Consider the following 20,071-nt stretch of genomic DNA (forward strand, 5'->3'; position numbering starts at 1 on the left):
GTACATGAGAAGGGGTTACATACAAATTACAGATATCACTTACAGTAAGCAAACTAACAATTACAGACTGATACAGAGGGGCGAGGACCCTGCCCTTGCGGGCTTACATTCTACAGGATGGTGGGGAAGGACGCAATAGGTTGAGGGTTGCAGGAGCTCCGGTGTTGGTGAGGCGGTAGCTCTGGTAATGGTGAGGAGGCAGCGGGGTCAATGCAGGCTGTAGGCTTCCCTGAAGAGGTGGGTTTTCAGGTTTGGTCTGAAGGATCCGAATGTGGTTGATAGTCGAACTTGTTGGGGCAAAGAATTGCAGAGGATGGGGGATATTCGGGAGAAGTCTTGGAGGTGGTTGGGTGAGGAGCGAATAAGTGTGGAGGAGAGAAGGAGGTCTTGGGAGGACCGGAGATCACGTGAGGGAAGATATCGGGAGATTAGTTCAGAGATATATGGAGGAGACAGGTTGTGGATGGCTTTGTAGGTCAGCATTAGTAATTTGAACTGGATACGCTGAGGGAATGGGAGCCAGTGAAAAGATTTGCAGAGGGGGGAAGCGGAGGAGTAGCGAGTCGAGAGATGAATTAGTCAGGCAGCAGAGTTAAGGATGGACTGGAGAGATGCAATGGTGTTAGCTGGGATGCCACAGAAAAGGATGTTGCAGTAGTCAAGGTAGGAGATGATGAGGGCATGCACAAGCATTTTAGTAGATTGACGGTTGAGGAAAGGATGGACACTGGAGATATTTTTGCGCTGGAGGCGACACGAGGTGGAAAGAGCTTGGATGTGTGGTTTGAAGGACAGGGCAGAATCAAAGGTTACTCCAAGGCAGTGGAATTCCAGTACGGGGGAAAGTGTGATGTCATTAATTGCAATAGATAGGTCAGGTAAGGAAGATCTATGAGATAGAGGAAAGATGATGAGTTCAGATGTGTCCACATTGAGTTTGAGGAAGAGAGAAGAAAAGGAGGATATGGCTGAAAGACACTCCGGGATTCAGGACAGCAGAGAGGTGATGTCTGGGCCAGAAAGGTAGATCTGAGTGTCATCAGCATAAAGGAGGTACTGAAATCCATGGGACTTTATGAGTTGTCCCTGGACAAGTGTATAGATTGAAAAGAGTAGGGGTCCCAGAACAGAGCCTTGGGGGACTCTAACAGAGAGAGGGTGGGATGAGGAGGTAGTGTGGTACTGGGAGACGCTGAATGTGCAGTTGGAAAGGTATGAGGAGATCCAGGATAGGATAGTATAGTATAGTATAAAGAGGAGGGGCAGGGATTTACAAACAATGAAAACGTATATTCACTTGTCCTAGGTCCGAATTTAACATATTCTGCTGCCAAAGGTTTTCACTCAGGTATCTGGTCATCACTAACCTACTGTCTTTGAATGCATTCTCTGCTAATTTAATGTCTTTTATTATGCTCTATAGTCTATCTAGATCCCAAGGCTTAAAATTATTGTCCAGGCTCTCTGTATAATTTGTGTGTACCTAGAATGTAGAATGCTGACAGTTTGTAATACACTCCCTGTCAACATTCTTTATCACACTTAGTCATGTGAGCAGCTGTCTCCTGATTCTGGAGGAGATGCTCACTTCCCGACTACAGTTTTCCTGTCTGGCAGTGAGTGGTCGCAACCTCCCCCAGTCTCTGCTAGACCCTCCTTCCTCTGCTCCAACCTCCCATGCAGAACACTGTAGATGTTATGTGGGGACATGTGACGCTCTATCACCACTGTGGATGCGATGTGCGAACATGTGAAGCTCTATCACCACTGTGGATGTGATGTGGGGACATGTGAAGCTCTATTACCACAGTGGATGTGATGTGAGGACATGTGAAGCTCTATCACCACTGTGGATGTGATGTGGGGACATGTGAAGCTCTGTCAACATTGTGGATGTAATGTGAGGACATGTGAAGCTCTATCACCACTGTGGATGTGATGTGAGGACATGTGACGCTCTATCACCACTGTAGATTTTATGTGGGGACATGTGACGCTCTATCACCACTGTGGATGTGATGTGAGGACATGTGAAGCTCTGTCACCACTGTGGATGTAATGTGAAGATATTTGAAGCTCCATCATGACTGTGGATGTAATGTGGGGATATGTTACACTCACCACTGTGGATGTAATGTGAGGACATTTGATGCTCTACCACAACTGTGGATGTAATGTGGAGACATGTTAAACTCTCTCACCACCCTCATGTGAGCAGCTGTCTCCTGATTCTGGAGGAGATGCTCACTTCCCGACTACAGTTTTCCTGTCTGGCAGTGAGTGGTCGCAACCTCCCCCAGTCTCTGCTAGACCCTCCTTCCTCTGCTCCAACCTCCCGTGCAGAACACTGTAGATGTTATGTGGGGACATGTGACGCTCTATCACCACTGTGGATGCGATGTGCGGACATGTGACGCTCTGTTACCACTGTGGATGTAATGTGAGGACATGTGAACCTCTATCACCACTGTGGACATGACATGAGGACATGTGAAGCTCTGTCACCACTGTGGATGTAATGTGGGGATATGTTACACTCACCACTGTGGATGTAATGTGAGGACATTTGATGCTCTACCACAACTGTGGATGTAATGTGGAGACATGTTAAACTCTCTCACCACCCTGGATGTAATGTGGGGACATGTGAAGCTCTATCACCACTGTGAATGTGATGTGAGGACATGTGACGCTCTTTCACCACTGTGGATATGACGCGAGGACACGTGAAGCTCTGTCACCACTGTGGACGTTATGTGGAGATATGTGATGCTCTCTCACCACTGTGGATGTAATGTGAGGACATGTGAAGCTCTTTCACCACTGTGGATATGACGCGAGGGCACGTGAAGCTCCATCACGACTGTGGATGTAATGTGGGAATATGTGATGCTCTCTCACCACTGTGGATGTAATGTGAGGACATTTGATGCTCTATCACAACTGTGTATGCAATGTGGAGACATGTCAAGCTCTCTCACCACTGTGTATGTGAAGTGGGAACTTGTGGAGCTCTATCACCACTGTGGGTGTGGTGTGGAGTGATTGTGCTAATTTCCACAGACACAGGACATTGATCTGTTATTTCCAATACTGGAATGATGACAGAGGTAAGAGCAGGGGGAGATTACTGACAGGCAATGAGTGTGCAGTGGGCGAGGATAGACACTGAGGCCAGTTGGTGCCAACTCACACTGGGTGCAGGGAGTGTAGTGAAATTCAAGGGGAACAAAGGGTAGAAACAAAAGGCAAAATGTATAGGGGTGTTGTTTTTCACAATACAGCTCAAATTAGATAAAAAATTGTTTTTTTAAAATGTAAGATGCAAAAAAAATAACAGAAATCCTTTTCTCACTTTACAGCTCATCTTTCCAGTCCCTCTGCTCTTCAACGTCACCCATCTAACCCTAATCACATCTTCAAATTGCTGTCATTTTCTCTAGAATCCCCCCACAAAGCGACTTCATGATGTTGTGTCTTTTTGTGTGCTTGCACAGAATCCTCCCAGTGTTAGTCAAGGCCGGAACTCTCAGCCAAGAGTTAAAGGCCAAAGGATTTCAGAGCAAACATCGGTGATCTTAAGATGTGGCAAAGATCGGCGCGATGATGCAGAGAAACTGGAGAGGTAAACAACAAGGTGAGTTTAAGGTTTTCTTTTATTATTTTCATGGATTTTCTCAGGTCAGACAAAAGGTAGCCAGTGATTGTGCTCTCGACAAATCCACAGTGAAGTCAATTACAAAACAACTCACTTTTTGGCAAACATAGACTTTTATAAAATTTAAGTAAAATTCAATTCCACTTGAATTTATTAGCTCATCTATATATATAATTGTCTAAGGGTTTTTCCGTCTGTCTGTCTGTCTGTCTTTCTGTCGGTCTGTCTGTCCTGGAAATCCCGCGTCTCTGATTGGTCGAGGCCGCCAGGCCTCGACCAATCAGCGACGGGCACAGCATGGCGACGATGATGTCATAAAGGTTGCCTCGACCAATCAGCGATGGGCACAGTCTGCCGCGAATTCGCCTCGACCAATCAGCGACGGGCACAGTATCGACATCGATGTCATAATGGTTGCCATGGCGACGATGATGTCATAAAGGTTGCCTCGACCAATCAGCGACGGGCACAGTCTGCCGCGAATTCTGGAATCATCATTGTCATTATACTACGGGCACATGCATATTCTAGAATACCCAATGCGTTACAATCGGGCACAGCATGGCGACGATGATGTCATAAAGGTTGCCTAGACCAATCAGCGACGGGCACAGTCTGCCGCGAATTCGCCTCGACCAATCAGCGACGGGCACAGTATCGACGTAGATGTCATAATGGTTGCCATGGCGACGATGATGTCATAAAGGTTGCCTCGACCAATCAGCGACGGGCACAGTCTGCCGCGAATTCTGGAATCATCATTGTCCATATACTACCGGGACATGCATATTCTAGAGTACCCGATGCGTTAGAATCGGGCCACAATCTAGTCTACTATATAATTGTCTAATGGTCACTTCCATCTGTCTGTCTGTCCTTCTTTCTGTCACAGATATTCAGTCGCTGATTGGTCTCGCCAGCTGCCTGTCATGGCTGCCGCGACCAGTCAGCGACGGCCACAGTCCGATTAGTCCCTCCCTACTCCCCTGCACTCACTGCCCGGCGCCCGCTCCATACTCCCCGCAGTCACCGCTCACACAGGATTAATGCCAGCGGTAACAGACCACATTATGCTGCGGGTAACTCACTCCGTTACCGCCGCTATTAACCCTGTGAGACCAAGTTTTTACTATTGATGCTGCCTATGCAGCGTCAATAGTAAAAACATCTAATGTTAAAAATAATAAAAAAATAAAAAATCATTATATACTCACCTTTTGCAATGCTCCGTTGACCACTCCATGCAAGCGGCAGGTTCTGCTGCCAAGGATGGTATGGGAGAAGAACCTGCCATGACGTCATGTCATGTGTCCGCGATGTCATCACAGGCCCTGCGCGCCTGCACGAGAAGGACCTGCCAAGACGTCACGGTCATGTGACCACGACATCATCACAGGGCATGCGCACCTGCATGAGAATGACCTTCCATGACATCATGGTCATGTGACCGCAACGTCAACACAGGTCCTGCGCACCTGCGCAAGAAGGACCTGCCATGACTTCACAGTCATGTGACTGAACTACAAGGGGCCCTCGGAAGGTGAGTATAGGTTTATTTTTTATTTTTTAACCTGTGACATACATGGCTGGGCAATATACTACGTAGCTGGGCAATATACTGCGTGACTGGCCAATATACTACGTGGCTGGGCAATATACTACGTGGCTCTGTGCTGTATACTACGTCACTGGGCAATATACTACGTCACTGGGCAATATATTATGTGGCTGGGCAATATACTACGTAACTGGGCAATATACTACGTGGCTGGGCAATATACTATGTAGCTGGGTAATATACTACGTGACTGGGCAATATACTACGTGACTGGGCAATATACTACGTGACTGGCCAATATACTACGTGACTGGGCAATATACTACGTGACTGGGCAATATACTACGTGGCTGGGCAATATACTACGTGGCTGGGCAATATACTATGTGACTGGGCAATATACTACGTGGCTGGGCAATATACTACATGGCTGGGCAATATACTACATGGCTGGGCAATATACTATGTGGCTGGGCAATATACTACGTGACTGGGCAATATACTATGTGGCTGGGCAATATACTACATGACTGGGCAATATACTACGTGGGCTGTGCAATATACTACGTGGCTGGGCAATATACTACGTGGACATGCATATTCTAGAATACCCGATCCCTTAGAATTGGGCCACCATCTAGTTTTTAGTCTTCCTTACCAAAACACTTAATTTATATCACTGAAAAAATATTTTAACCCTATCCTTTCTTGCTTTTAGTAATGTTACCAACCTTAAAACCCTAAAAAGTTAGCAAATAACTTTTAGCAGATGCCATTATTATATGATTTCTAGGGGGATTAACTAAGTGGTATGTAAAAGGAATTGAGTAAAATGTCAAACTCTGCAGACAGACAGGACTGGATTTTAGGCATATGATCATTATTTGTAGGTTGTTTTAACTCTTTCTTCTTCAATGTGTATCGTTTTGACCCTTTGATCGCCTCTTCTTTATTGAATGGCTGAGCTGCAGTACCAGGAACCAGAGTGTAAGCATTTTGCCTGGAACAATGATCATTTCACCTCTGTGAGTGCGACAGTTACATTGCTCTGATTAATGGATGTCCCGTGGCCATACCTCCACTGATCATAGATTTCCTAAAGGTGATAATAGACCCTCTGAAGTTGTCAGTCTACTTATATACCTGCACACCCAGTTTGGGCAAGTGTGTCTGTGTTCTGAATGAAGAGTGGAAAGCAAGCCTTACTGGGAGCATATTGGATTATTTCACCTTAAAATAAAAAAACTTTGGCTCGAAATTCTACAAGCCTGTTCCTTCTTTCCTCCAACATCATCTTTTGGAGAATTGTAGGGAGCCCTTAATCACATTTGAGTTGTCCGATTTTAAAATTGACAACAGTCAATTAAAAATCACAGACAACTGCCCATGTATAATGAAAAAAGTGAGAAGGAAAATTGTATGTAGTGTATTATTATTTTTTTTATATAGCACTAATATATTCCGCAGCACTTTATAGCTTGCACACATTATCCCCGATGGGGCTCACAATCTAAATTCCCTATCAGTATGTCTTTGGAATGTGGGAGGAAACCGGAGTAGCCAGAAGAAACCCACACAAACATGGGGAGAAGATACAAACTCCTTGCAGATGTTGTCCTTGGTGGGATTTTAACCCAGGACTCCAGTGCTGCAAAGCTGCAGTGCTAACCACTGAGCTACCGTGCTGCCACAAATTTCCTTCTGAAGACCTCTCAAATGGCAGTTTTCTAGAGTGATGGGACTGTAGAAGAGGAGAATCAATATCCATTTATTCTAGAATTGAGCTAGTCTCTCCAAAAGTGGCCATATTGGAGGAGTATTAAAAGATATGGTTGCTCCCTCTGTTATTTTGCAGCATTTTCTGAATTATCTTGAAACAGTCTTATAAAAATCCTGCCCAGAAAAGATATTCTGATTGTTATTCTTTTAAAGATGTTGATCAGTACCATCTTCGTCTGCTATCCAATTGAAACTCTGCTCCCTCAGTGACGGTGCATGGCTTATGTTGGCCAAACACATTAGATGGCTGTCGGTGATCATTTGGCCAACAACGATGTTTGTCGACTCATCCATGACCAATATTGCTCATTCAGCTAAGGTCTCCTGTGAGTAAGCCACCGACTGACACTTCTGAAGGCGGTGTATTTCTTGGAGAACAATGTCATTGGCAATCCAAAATTAAACATTGCTAGACATCTGTCCCAACCATCAATCGGCCGGGGCCCTCATACAAATTACACTGTAAGCCAAATGGCGATTCTGACGATATTAGTCCAATGTCTATGGGGGCATTTAGTGATGTATATCCTACTGCTGACAGGTAAGAAACTGGAGGCTCACTCTGCAGCAAGTTATCTTACAGCTAGACACATGGAGTGCAAAGAAGGAAAAGGCTAGTTTTCTCACAGCCAAACACAGGAAAGAGAAGAGAAGGAGATTTAATTGTAACCAGAGACATGATGGGACATTTTCTTTGCTTTGCGTTCACACTAAGACACCATATCAATGTTACTTCTTTTATTCTTTTATTACACAAGACATTGGAAACAATAAATTTCTTTTTTTTAAGATGTAAATGTGAGTAGTGTCAAATGCAATTTAAGTTCCTGACTGTCTAACCTTCCTTAATAACAAGCTGTGTATTAAATATCATAAACACATTGATTCCATAGATTACATTACCTCTAATCATCTGCCGTTAATGTTTTGTCTCACGCTCCTGAATTTAATATCAATACAATTCAATAGACTTTATCTATATTACATTACAGCTGACATATTGTCATGTTGTGGCATGTATCCTGTAAATATATTGTTTCTGCTACTTGTAATTCTGTAATGATGTGGGGACATGTGAAGTGGTACTTTACCCTGAATCAAGAATATACCATCTTATTAAATTTGGGACATACAATTTTTTTCAAAGGGAATTCTTCATGAAACTGCATTTTCTATCTTGGATAAACCCATAATTGGACATCAATGAACTTAACTGACAATAATTTTATCCAGGGTTGCATCAATCATGAGCCTAGATGAGACCTGAACTTAGGTGGGTTTCTACGTTAACTCAAGATACAGTGTCCCGATTGGATACACCTTGATGCTGGTGGGTTGGTGCTGGTTTTGTTTGTTTACTGGCCAGTGCGGACATGCTCATACATGTTGCTTGTATACCAACTTATACTCCAGTTCATTTCTTTAGGTTTTGCTTTAGGTTCTTGCACATTGTAAGGTTTTAATAATAGAGGTTAGGACTGTCCGGATTAGGTACACCTTGGCGCTGGTGGGATTGCTTTCTAGGCATTTTTTGATCAGAAACTGTTTTACTAAGCATCCTATGCTATTTATCTGCGCTATCGTGTTTTGCTTTTGCAGGGTATATATTCATTTTGTTGCTATCTTAGGTTTTTTATGTTTAATGGCCAGCGTGAACATGCTCCAACATATTGCATGCATACCAACTTGTATTCCAGTTGATTTCTTTTGGTTTTGCCTTATTGCAAAAAGGTAACATTTTGTCAAATTTGGGTTCAAAAGTCACATACTATTTTTTTGAGACATCAATGTACTTTTTTTACAATATATCAAATGCTTTTGGACTTCTTATGCTTTATTATAGCAATACAATTGTCGAAAATAACTTTTTATTTCAAGCTCATTCACTTTTGGAATAAAGGTAAAATAACGTAAGCAGTGAACCCCATGCAGTTTCATATACATCAATTAAGTCACGTTAATCGGAATAAATGTCAGAGAAATTGAAACATCTATAACATAATTTTCATCAACCCTTGAATGAATAGTTTAACAATTAAACATCATTACACCATTTTGAGATGTCCGTGGGAGAGTGTCAGCAGCGATGAGGATTGCATGTTTACAAAACAGTCAGCCCGTGGCACGCTGTGTGCTTTTGCGAATCATTTATCTTGCAGCCGAAATCTGTCACAGTATGAAATATTGCAGCTGTGATTCTGCGTGACAGAATAATGAAAGATTGAAAATGGCTACACCGCAGTCATGGCTTTTTTTTTTCTATTCTCTCTTTTGAAATTGAGCCATAGAAATGAAAACTTCTAGATTTAGTTTGGAGAAATTATTTATTCGTGAAGTCTCATTAGCTGTTATAAAGATTTATTCACAGGCTGGTTGTGTTAACAGGAAACGAATATATCACTTTATGTATGCCATTTTTTAACTAATTAAAATAAATTGCAACAGATTGAGGTTTTTTATAGTTTTATTTTAAAATATTTTTACTTGAGGAACAGGAGTACCCTAATGCAAGTAAGTTCCCGCCCTCCGTCCTGCCCAGATCTGCAAGGTTCCCCCCCTTGTCCTTGAGTCCGGCCGTTGAGGTCTTCACAAAACTGGTCAGTGAGGATTTTAAAAAACTATCAACCAGGCGGACTTTTGATAATCTTACGGCCAAACAGCGTCAGGCTATTTCTCAACTGCAATCGTTGCGGGACGTTGTTTTTAAACCTGCGGACAAGGGGGGGAACATTGTTGTCTGGCCGGGCGTCAAATATGAGCGGGAGGCATTTCGCCAGCTTCGGGACTCCAGTACGTATCTCAGGTTGTCTTTCAATCCTATGTCCATGTACTTGCGGGAGTTGGAGCAGGTCCTTGTTAGAGCCTTTGAGGGAGGGATCATTCTCAAAAATGTTTTTGATGGTCTGATGGTCAGGTCCCCCAGGACCCCAACTTTCTACCTGTTACCTAAAGTCAACAAGGATGCCCTTGATCCCCCGGGGCGTCCGATTGTGTCCGGGATTGGGGGCTTATGTGATCATGTGTGTCAATTTATAGACTTCTATCTGAAGCCCCTAGTCCAAATTTTGCCTTCATATATCCGTGACACTACGGACGTCCTGGCGCGGATCGATGGCATCCTTGTGGACAGTACAACTCTTCTCGTCACAGCTGACGTAGAGAGCTTGTACACTTGCATTGAACACTCTCGTGGGATTGAGGCGGTTCGCTTCTTCCTGGGGACCTCCGACCTGGACGGCCCTCTTCGTGGATTAATCCTCGAGCTGCTGGACTATGTCCTTACCCACAACTTTTTCGTTTTTAAGGATACCTTTTATTTACAGAAGCGCGGCACGGCCATGGGTGCGGCCTGCGCGCCCTCGTATGCCAATCTCTTCTTGGGTTACTGGGAGAGATTCCTTTTCGGCGACGAGGGCCCGCCGGCCGCCTCCCATGTGCTGTGCTGGTATCGCTTCATTGATTATATTCTTTTTTTGTTGGACGGGACCGTCCACCAGCTCGAGGATTTCATGGGTAGACTAAATAAAAATACGTCTAACATCAAACTTACATACACCTTTAGTGACGTTACTGTCGATTTTCTGGATGTCCGCCTGGAGGTCGATGTCAATCGGCGTATCCAGGCGGACGTCTTCAGAAAATCGACTGCTGTTAATTCTTTACTACACGCCTCATCGGCACATGACCCATCCACGATTAGGGCCGTCCCGGTCGGACAGTTCCTGAGGATGCGGCGAATTTGTTCCTCTGAGTCCAGGTTCGAGGCACAGGCCTCGGATCTGAAAGATCATTTTCTGGCTCGAGGTTATAGCCGCAGATCTGTTAAGCATGGCTATGACCGAGCCAGGAAAACCCAACGGGAGACTTTATTACACCCACAGAGTAGACGGACTGACAGGGATGGTACTGGTTCCATTCGCTTTATCTCTACTTACAACCATGAGTGGAACAATATGCGTTCCATCCTTGCTAGACATTGGTCCGTCCTTGGGACTGAGCCCTCCCTGGCGGCCTCCCTTGGCCCCTTTCCACGGATGACCTCTAGGAGGTGTAAAAATTTGAACGACTTGTTGGTGCAGAGCAATTATGTCCCCACCCCGAAAAACCCATTTGGTACTAGTGGCCCCACTTGGGGCTGTTTTCCGTGCGGGCACTGTCTTGCCTGCACCAATGTCCTGCGCTGCTCCAGCTTCACGTCTGCTGATGGTAGTAGAAAATTTGATATCAGGCAACGAATCTCATGTAGTACAACCAATGTAATTTACTACGCTACATGCCCGTGCCCCATGGTGTATGTGGGATTAACCACGCGGGAACTTCGTGTTCGGGTTCGGGAGCATGTGCGGGACATTGGTGCTGCCAGGACAGTGTCCGATGTGTCGGACCTCAAATCAATCCCACGCCATTTCAGGTCGCACCATAAATGCGACGCTAGATTGCTTAAGGTTAGGGGAATTGATGTTCTACATTTGGAGATTCGGGGTGGGGACAATAAAAAGCTTTTGGCACAAAAAGAGACAAAATGGATTGTGCAGCTTGGCACCATGTCACCTAACGGCTTAAATGAAGCACTTAGCTTCGCCTCCTATTTATGAGGGATTTTTTCTATTATCAGTATATCTCTCCAGTGTTCATGGTGTGCTGTATATATAAAAAGTATCTCCTGCTTCCCATCATGGGTACAGCATTAAAACACTCCTTGTTGGCCTTCATCCCTTTAGTTTCGGTTGGGATGTTGTTTTTAATTTTTTCTCACAGTATTTTTAATTTTTGTATTTTAATGTTTATGTTTTTTGCATTATTAGTGACTGGAATAAATTTGATGCCTTAAATGGGCTGCCGACCCTGCCAGCATGTATGACTAAGGATCACTGCAATCTTGGGGGCATGTGATGAAACATCTTTGAGAGAATGGCTGAACCTCTCCACTAATGGACGCTCCCACCACAATGGACGCACCACAACCCACCACAATGGACGCTGTTCATCTGAATACAAGGAACTTTTCACTGTGATATGTGATGATTCACGCTGGCACCATGTATTTAATATATATGTACATGTGGGACTTGTTATCTGTGGTGGGGTGGTGGTTATTTTGCTTGCGAATGTAACATAGTAACATAGTTAGTAAGGCCGAAAAAAGACATTTGTCCATCCAGTTCAGCCTATATTCCATCATAATAAATACCCAGATCTACGTCCTTCTACAGAACCTAATAATTGTATGATACAATATTGTTCTGCTCCAGGAAGACATCCAGGCCTCTCTTGAACCCCTCGACTGAGTTCGCCATCACCACCTCCTCAGGCAAGCAATTCCAGATTCTCACTGCCCTAACAGTAAAGAATCCTCTTCTGTGTTGGTGGAAAAACCTTCTCTCCTCCAGACGCAAAGAATGCCCCCTTGTGCCCGTCACCTTCCTTGGTATAAACAGATCCTCAGCGAGATATTTGTATTGTCCCCTTATATACTTATACATGGTTATTAGATCGCCCCTCAGTCGTCTTTTTTCTAGACTAAATAATCCTAATTTCGCTAATCTATCTGGGTATTGTAGTTCTCCCATCCCCTTTATTAATTTTGTTGCCCTCCTTTGTACTCTCTCTAGTTCCATTATATCCTTCCTGAGCACCGGTGCCCAAAACTGGACACAGTACTCCATGTGCGGTCTAACTAGGGATTTGTACAGAGGCAGTATAATGCTCTCATCATGTGTATCCAGACCTCTTTTAATGCACCCCATGATCCTGTTTGCCTTGGCAGCTGCTGCCTGGCACTGGCTGCTCCAGGTAAGTTTATCATTAACTAGGATCCCCAAGTCCTTCTCCCTGTCAGATTTACCCAGTGGTTTCCCGTTCAGTGTGTAATGGTGATATTGATTCCCTCTTCCCATGTGTATAACCTTACATTTATCATTGTTAAACCTCATCTGCCACCTTTCAGCCCAAGTTTCCAACTTATCCAGATCCATCTGTAGCAGAATACTATCTTCTCTTGTATTAACTGCTTTACATAGTTTTGTATCATCTGCAAATATCGATATTTTACTGTGTAAACCTTCTACCAGATCATTAATGAATATGTTGAAGAGAACAGGTCCCAATACTGACCCCTGCAGTACCCCACTGGTCACAGCGACCCAGTTAGAGACTATACCATTTATAACCACCCTCTGCTTTCTATCACTAAGCCAGTTACTAACCCATTTACACACATTTTCCCCCAGACCAAGCATTCTCATTTTGTGTACCAACCTCTTGTGCGGCACGGTATCAAACGCTTTGGAAAAATCGAGATATACCACGTCCAATGACTCACCGTGGTCCAGCCTATAGCTTACCTCTTCATAAAAACTGATTAGATTGGTTTGACAGGAGCGATTTCTCATAAACCCATGCTGATATGGAGTTAAACAGTTATTCTCATTGAGATAATCCAGAATAACATCCCTCAGAAACCCTTCAAATATTTTACCAACAATAGAGGTTAGACTTACTGGCCTATAATTTCCAGGTTCACTTTTAGAGCCCTTTTTGAATATTGGCACCACATTTGCTATGCGCCAGTCCTGCGGAACAGACCCTGTCGCTATAGAGTCACTAAAAATAAGAAATAATGGTTTATCTATTACATTACTTAGTTCTCTTAGTACTCGTGGGTGTATGCCATCCGGACCCGGAGATTTATCTATTTTAATCTTATTTAGCCGGTTTCGCACCTCTTCTTGGGTTAGATTGGTGACCCTTAACCCCTTAGTGACCGCCAATATGCCTTTTAACTGACCTGAGATATAAGAGACTTATATCCCCATACAGGTGACAATCCAGTAGCTGTCAGCTGTCCACTATAGCTGACAACTTGCTGCATCAGCCATGATCAGTGTTTGCACCATCCAAATCTATTTAACCCCTTAGATGCTGCTGTCAATAGTGACTACATCATTATAAACGGTTAACAGACTGTGGGGGCTTCCTCTTTATCCCAATTGGTGGTCTCAGATCATGATTGCATGGTCCTGATGTTTCTCATGGAAATTCATGACCAAATAGAGGCCTTAGAGTCTGTCGGCTGTAGTAACCTGTTCAGAAGTTAGTGACATTTAGGTGATAAAAATACACATTTTCATTTTTCTCATGCCACTTTGCATTAATTCCTGAAAATCACCCGAAGGGTTAACAAATGACCTGACTGCAGTTTTCAATATGTCAGGGGGTGCTGTTTTTAAAATGGTATCACTTGTGGGGATTTCTCTATATATAGGACCCCCAAATTCACTTCAAACATGGATAGGTCCCTAAAAAAATACATTTTGTAAATTTCCTTGAAAAAAATTTAAATTGTTGATACATTTTTAATCCTCCTAAAATGCTAACAAAATAAAATAACATTTTGCAAATGGTGCTGTTGTAAAGCAGACATGTGGGAAATGTTATTTATTAATGTTTTGCTGTGGTATGACTATCGGGATTAAAGGGGAAAATCATTCAAAGTTTGAAAATTGCAAATTTTTTAACATTTTTTTCAAATTTCTGACATTTTTTATAAATAAACATAAAGCATATCAACCTAAATTTACCATTATCATAAAGTATAATGTGTCACGAAAAAACAATCTCAAAATCACTGGGCTTTGTTGAAGCATTCCAGAGTTATTACCACATAAAGTAACACTGGTCAGATTTCAAAAATTTGGCTCCGTCACTAAGGGGTTAATATAGGGTTTTCATTGTTTCTTGGGATTTCACCTAGCATTTCATTTTCCACCGTGAATACCGTGGAGAAGAAGGTGTTTAATATGTTAGCTTTTTCCTCGTCATCTACAACCATTCTTTCCTCACTATTTTTTAAGGGGCCTACATTTTCAGTTTTTATTCTTTTACTATTGATATAGTTGAAGAACAGTTTGGGATTAGTTTTACTCTCCTTAGCAATGTGCTTCTCTGTTTCCTTTTTGGCAGCTTTAATTAGTTTTTTAGATAAAGTATTTTTCTCCCTATAGTTTTTTAGAGCTTCAATGGTGCCATCCTGCTTTAGTAGTGCAAATGCTTTCTTTTTACTGTTAATTGCCTGTCTTACTTCTTTGTTTAGCCACATTGGGTTTTTCCTATTTCTAGTCCTTTTATTCCCACAAGGTATAAACCGCTTACACTGCCTATTTAGGATGTTCTTAAACATTTCCCATTTATTATCTGTATTCTCATTTCTGAGGATATTGTCCCAGTCTACCAGATTAAGGGCATCTCTAAGCTGGTCAAACTTTGCCTTCCTAAAGTTCAATGTTTTTGTGACTCCCTGACAAGTCCCCCTAGTGAAAGACAGGTGAAACTGCACAATATTGTGGTCGCTATTTCCTAAATGCCCAACCACCTGCAGATTTGTTATTCTGTCAGGTCTATTAGATAGTATTAGGTCTAAAAGTGCTGCTCCTCTGGTTGGATTCTGCACCAATTGTGAAAGATAATTTTTCTTGGTTATTAGCAGAAACCTGTTGCCTTTATGGGTTTCACAGGTTTCTGTTTCCCAGTTAATATCCGGGTAGTTAAAGTCCCCCATAACCAGGACCTCATTATGGGTTGCAGCTTCATCTATCTGCTTTAGAAGTAGACTTTCCATGCTTTCTGTTATATTTGGGGGTTTGTAACAGACCCCAATGAGAATTTTGTTACCATTTTTCCCTCCATGAATTTCAACCCATATGGACTCGACATCCTCATTCCCTTCGCTAATATCCTCCCTTAAAGTGGACTTTAGACAAGACTTTACATAGAGACAAACCCCCCCTCCTCTCCGATTTTTACGATCCTTTCTAAACAGACTGTAACCCTGTAAGTTAACTGCCCAGTCATAGCTTTCATCTAACCATGTCTCGGTTATTCCCACTATGTCAAAGTTACCTGTAGATATTTCTGCTTCTAGTTCTTCCATCTTGTTTGTCAGGCTTCTGGCGTTTGCGAGCATGCAGTTTAGAGGATTTTGTTTTGTTCCAATCTCCTCACTGTGGATTGTTTTAGAAATGTTCTTACCTCCCTTCTGAATATGTTTTCCTGGGTCGTCTTTGTTCGAGTCTAATGTTTTTCTTCCCGTCCCCTCTTCTTCTAGTTTAACGCCCTCCTGATGAGTGTAGCGAGTCTTCTGGCGAATGTGTGTTTCCCAGGTTTGTTGAGGTGTAGTCCGTCTCTGGCGAGGAGTCCATCATACCAGTAATTCACACCGTGGTCCAGGAATCCAAATCCTTGTTGTCTGCACCATCGTCTTAGCCAGTTGTTTGCATCAAGGATCCTGTTCCATCTCCTGGTGCCATGCCCGTCTACTGGAAGGATAGAAGAAAAAACTACCTGTGCATCCAGTTCCTTTACTTTCTTCCCCAACTCTTCAAAGTCCTTGCAGATTGTCGGTAGGTCCTTCCTTGCCGTGTCATTGGTGCCAACATGTATCAGAAGAAATGGGTGGACGTCCTTGGAGCTGAAGAGCTTTGGTATCCTATCGGTCACATCCTTGATCATCGCACCTGGAAGGCAGCATACTTCTCTTGCAGTTATGTCCGGTCTGCAGATGGTTGCTTCTGTGCCTCTCAGTAGTGAGTCTCCCACCACCACCACTCTTCGTTGCTTCTTGGCTGTACTTTTTGCTGTCACTTGTTGCTGTGTGCCCTTTTCTTTTTTGCTTGCTGGTATTGCTTCATTCTTAGGTGTGCCATCTTCATCCTCTACAAAGATTTGATATCGGTTCTTCAGTTGTGTGGTTGGTGATTTCTCCATGGTCTTCTTGCTTCTTTTGGTCACATGCTTCCACTCATCTGCTTTTGGAGGTTCTCTGACACTTTTTTCACCTTCTGTGACCAGTAGAGATGCTTCTGTTCTGTCTAGAAAGTCTTCATTCTCTTTGATGAGTTTCAAAGTTGCTATTCTTTCTTCCAGACCCCGCACCTTTTCTTCTAAAAGGGCCACTAGTCTACACTTCTGACAGGTGAAATTGGATTCTTCTTCTGGTCGATCTGTGAACATGTAGCACATGCTGCAGCTCACCATGTAGGTTGTCACATCTGCCATGTTGCTCCTAGATCCTGCTGACTTGCTGTGTGTTTTCCTTCTTGTGTAATCTACTCAGCCAAGCTCTCTTGCAATAATGTCCTACAGGCAAAAATTTGCGCGCCATAAGGCGCGCGGTTTGGTGATGCTTTCGAAGCAGCTGGTCCCGGCTGTACCCAACGATCTTCTAGCTTAGGGAGACTTCGCTTCTCCCAGAAGGCACCTGGAATATGCAAATTAGCCTCCTGAAGCTTGAATCCCTGGTTTGGTGATGCTTTCGAAGCAGCTGGTCCCGGCTGTACCCAACGATCTTCTAGCTTAGGGAGACTTCGCTTCTCCCAGAAGGCACCTGGAATATGCAAATTAGCCTCCTGAAGCTTGAATCCCTGGTTTGGTGATGCTTTCGAAGCAGCTGGTCCCGGCTGTACCCAACGATCTTCTAGCTTAGGGAGACTTCGCTTCTCCCAGAAGGCACCTGGAATATGCAAATTAGCCTCCTGAAGCTTGAATCCCTGGTTTGGTGATGCTTTCGAAGCAGCTGGTCCCGGCTGTACCCAACGATCTTCTAGCTTAGGGAGACTTCGCTTCTCCCAGAAGGCACCTGGAATATGCAAATTAGCCTCCTGAAGCTTGAATCCCTGGTTTGGTGATGCTTTCGAAGCAGCTGGTCCCGGCTGTACCCAACGATCTTCTAGCTTAGGGAGACTTCGCTTCTCCCAGAAGGCACCTGGAATATGCAAATTAGCCTCCTGAAGCTTGAATCCCTGGTGTGGTGATGCTTTCGAAGCAGCTGGTCCCGGCTGTACCCAACGATCTTCTAGCTTAGGGAGACTTCGCTTCTCCCAGAAGGCACCTGGAATATGCAAATTAGCCTCCTGAAGCTTGAATCCCTGGTTTGGTGATGCTTTCGAAGCAGCTGGTCCCGGCTGTACCCAACGATCTTCTAGCTTAGGGAGACTTCGCTTCTCCCAGAAGGCACCTGGAATATGCAAATTAGCCTCCTGAAGCTTGAATCCCTGGTTTTTCCCATTGGTGGCCGTGCGTGTCGCGCTGCAGTCCGCTGCGTTCTGGTATGGATCGGTGTCCTTTTGGCTCTGTGCGCACGCCCGGGGCGCTGCTCTGCTCCCCGCGCGTGCGCACTTGCTGTGACGCCGCGCTCCACTGCCAGGACCTGTCGGACGCAACGCGCATGCGCCGACAGCGCCCCCTTGATTGGTCAACTAACATCACATGGTTTAGGTCGGGGGTTATTTGAAGGTCCTTTTCGGCAGCAAGTGGTTATCCCCTTGAGAAAGCGGCACGGTGCTGCCGCGAAACACGCGTCGGGGTCCATCTCCTGACCGTCTCCCCACCCTCCCCCTGCTATCGGTAAGCTCTGCACCAGTACCAGCCATCTTACTTTTGTGGTGACATTATGGGGTCCGATGTTCGGATATTGGTCTGGGAACTGGGTGCCTTATCTGGGCTAAGCCCTTCTGTGGCCGTTTATTTGCACTTAGCACCTTATTAGGCTTTACTGCTGAGGGGGATGGGCTTGTATGCTCCCATTATTGTGGAGTATTACTTGTGGGGTTGGGATGGGGGCTTTTTTCAGCATTTTATAGACATTCATGTTGCTCCTGTTACCTATTAATGCTATATTGCTATTGAACTGTATGTTTTTGCTTATGTAGTAAATTATGTAATAAACGTTATTTATATTTGGTTCATCGATGCTCCGGGTCGTTCTCCTTAATTTAATATGGTCTTTTTGGAGCTGATTTAGTGAGTTTAGGGGGTGCATGGTAAACTTATTTCCAATGGTCCTCCTTTCTCACAATATGCATCTGGGATTTTTGTTGTCAATATTTTATTTTAGTACATGTTTATGTGCATCGACAGTTTTTAAATAGTTTCATTTGTAGTTCGCTGTGGCTCCGATTCATCAAAACTAGCATTTTTTTACCTCCAGTTTTGATGATGGGGTGTGGAATAAGACACTTCTGATTCTTTAAGAGGCACTTGCTTTTTAATGCATCAGGAATGTCTGATGAGTAGCATGTGCCTCCAAGCAGTCACAAATTGGCAAGATTTTCGGCGTAAGGAAGCCATAGAAACTCACAAAAAGTTGATTCGGCAAAATCAGAGCTTCTCAATAATAACTTGGAGGACATCCCACATGATTGCATTGATCTTGTGGTGCTCAACTTATTTAAAGACAGTTACAATAAAAGTGTCAAAACGTGGTAAAAATGGCACTCACTATCCCTAAAAATTTCCTTAATTAGAAAACATCATTTTGAAAAAAACAGGTTTTGCTGTAGTTGACTGTCATTTCGCTTATAACAACGATTCCAATTTGGATCTGTAGAAGCATTGTTATACATGAAATAGGCGTTGTTCACAGCACTACCCATTTCCTCCTTTGAGCAAGTTTTGAGTGATTTTCTAATAAAGGGAAATTTTTATGGACGGTGAGTGCCACATTTTTCACTTTTTAACAAACATTTATGGAACTCATTTACAAAAAAATTCCCTTTTTTACTAATTCATTAAAAACATGTTTAAAGGAGGAAGTGGATAGTGCTCTTGATTATCATAGCTCATCATGATTTAGACAAGCTGTGAACTCATGACCCTACTCTGACCCCATCCTGACCCAGCCCCAACCATTTTGCAGAACTTGGCATAAGCATGCCAAAAATCACAAAATGTTTGCAGAACAACCACTTTTGTCGAAAGTTTGCAACTTTTCTAAGCAATTTAAATCCCAGTTTTGGCAACATTGCCATTATGAATCAGTGCTTGCATCTTTAAAACTGATAATATTAGTATATCAAAATGGCAAGCATGGATCAGCTCAATTCTACACATCGTCTCCTGACATAAGGCCTGCATTAATACAAAATAACAGTGATAGTCTTTCTGCTGTCTCTAATATCATGCCCTCCCTCTATCTAAATCTGTTGAAAATTAAACTCCTTGTGTTTCCTTCCTTTCCAAACCTTCCCAAACTAAATATTGCCATTTCCGTGGGTAGTTCTTCCATTACTCCCCTGTAGCAT

At 43.5% G+C, this 20,071-nt stretch overlaps 1 protein-coding gene across 1 annotated transcript in view; it reads right to left on the reverse strand.

Annotated features, from left to right (window-relative positions):
- CSMD3 (CUB and Sushi multiple domains 3) overlaps positions 1–20,071 on the reverse strand; it is a 2,093,798-nt gene that overhangs the window by 554,296 nt on the left and 1,519,431 nt on the right. The gene's annotated exons all lie outside the window — the stretch shown is intronic.

The sequence above is a fragment of the Ranitomeya imitator genome, chromosome 6, assembly GCF_032444005.1.
Source record: "Ranitomeya imitator isolate aRanImi1 chromosome 6, aRanImi1.pri, whole genome shotgun sequence".
NCBI lineage: Eukaryota > Metazoa > Chordata > Amphibia > Anura > Dendrobatidae > Ranitomeya > Ranitomeya imitator.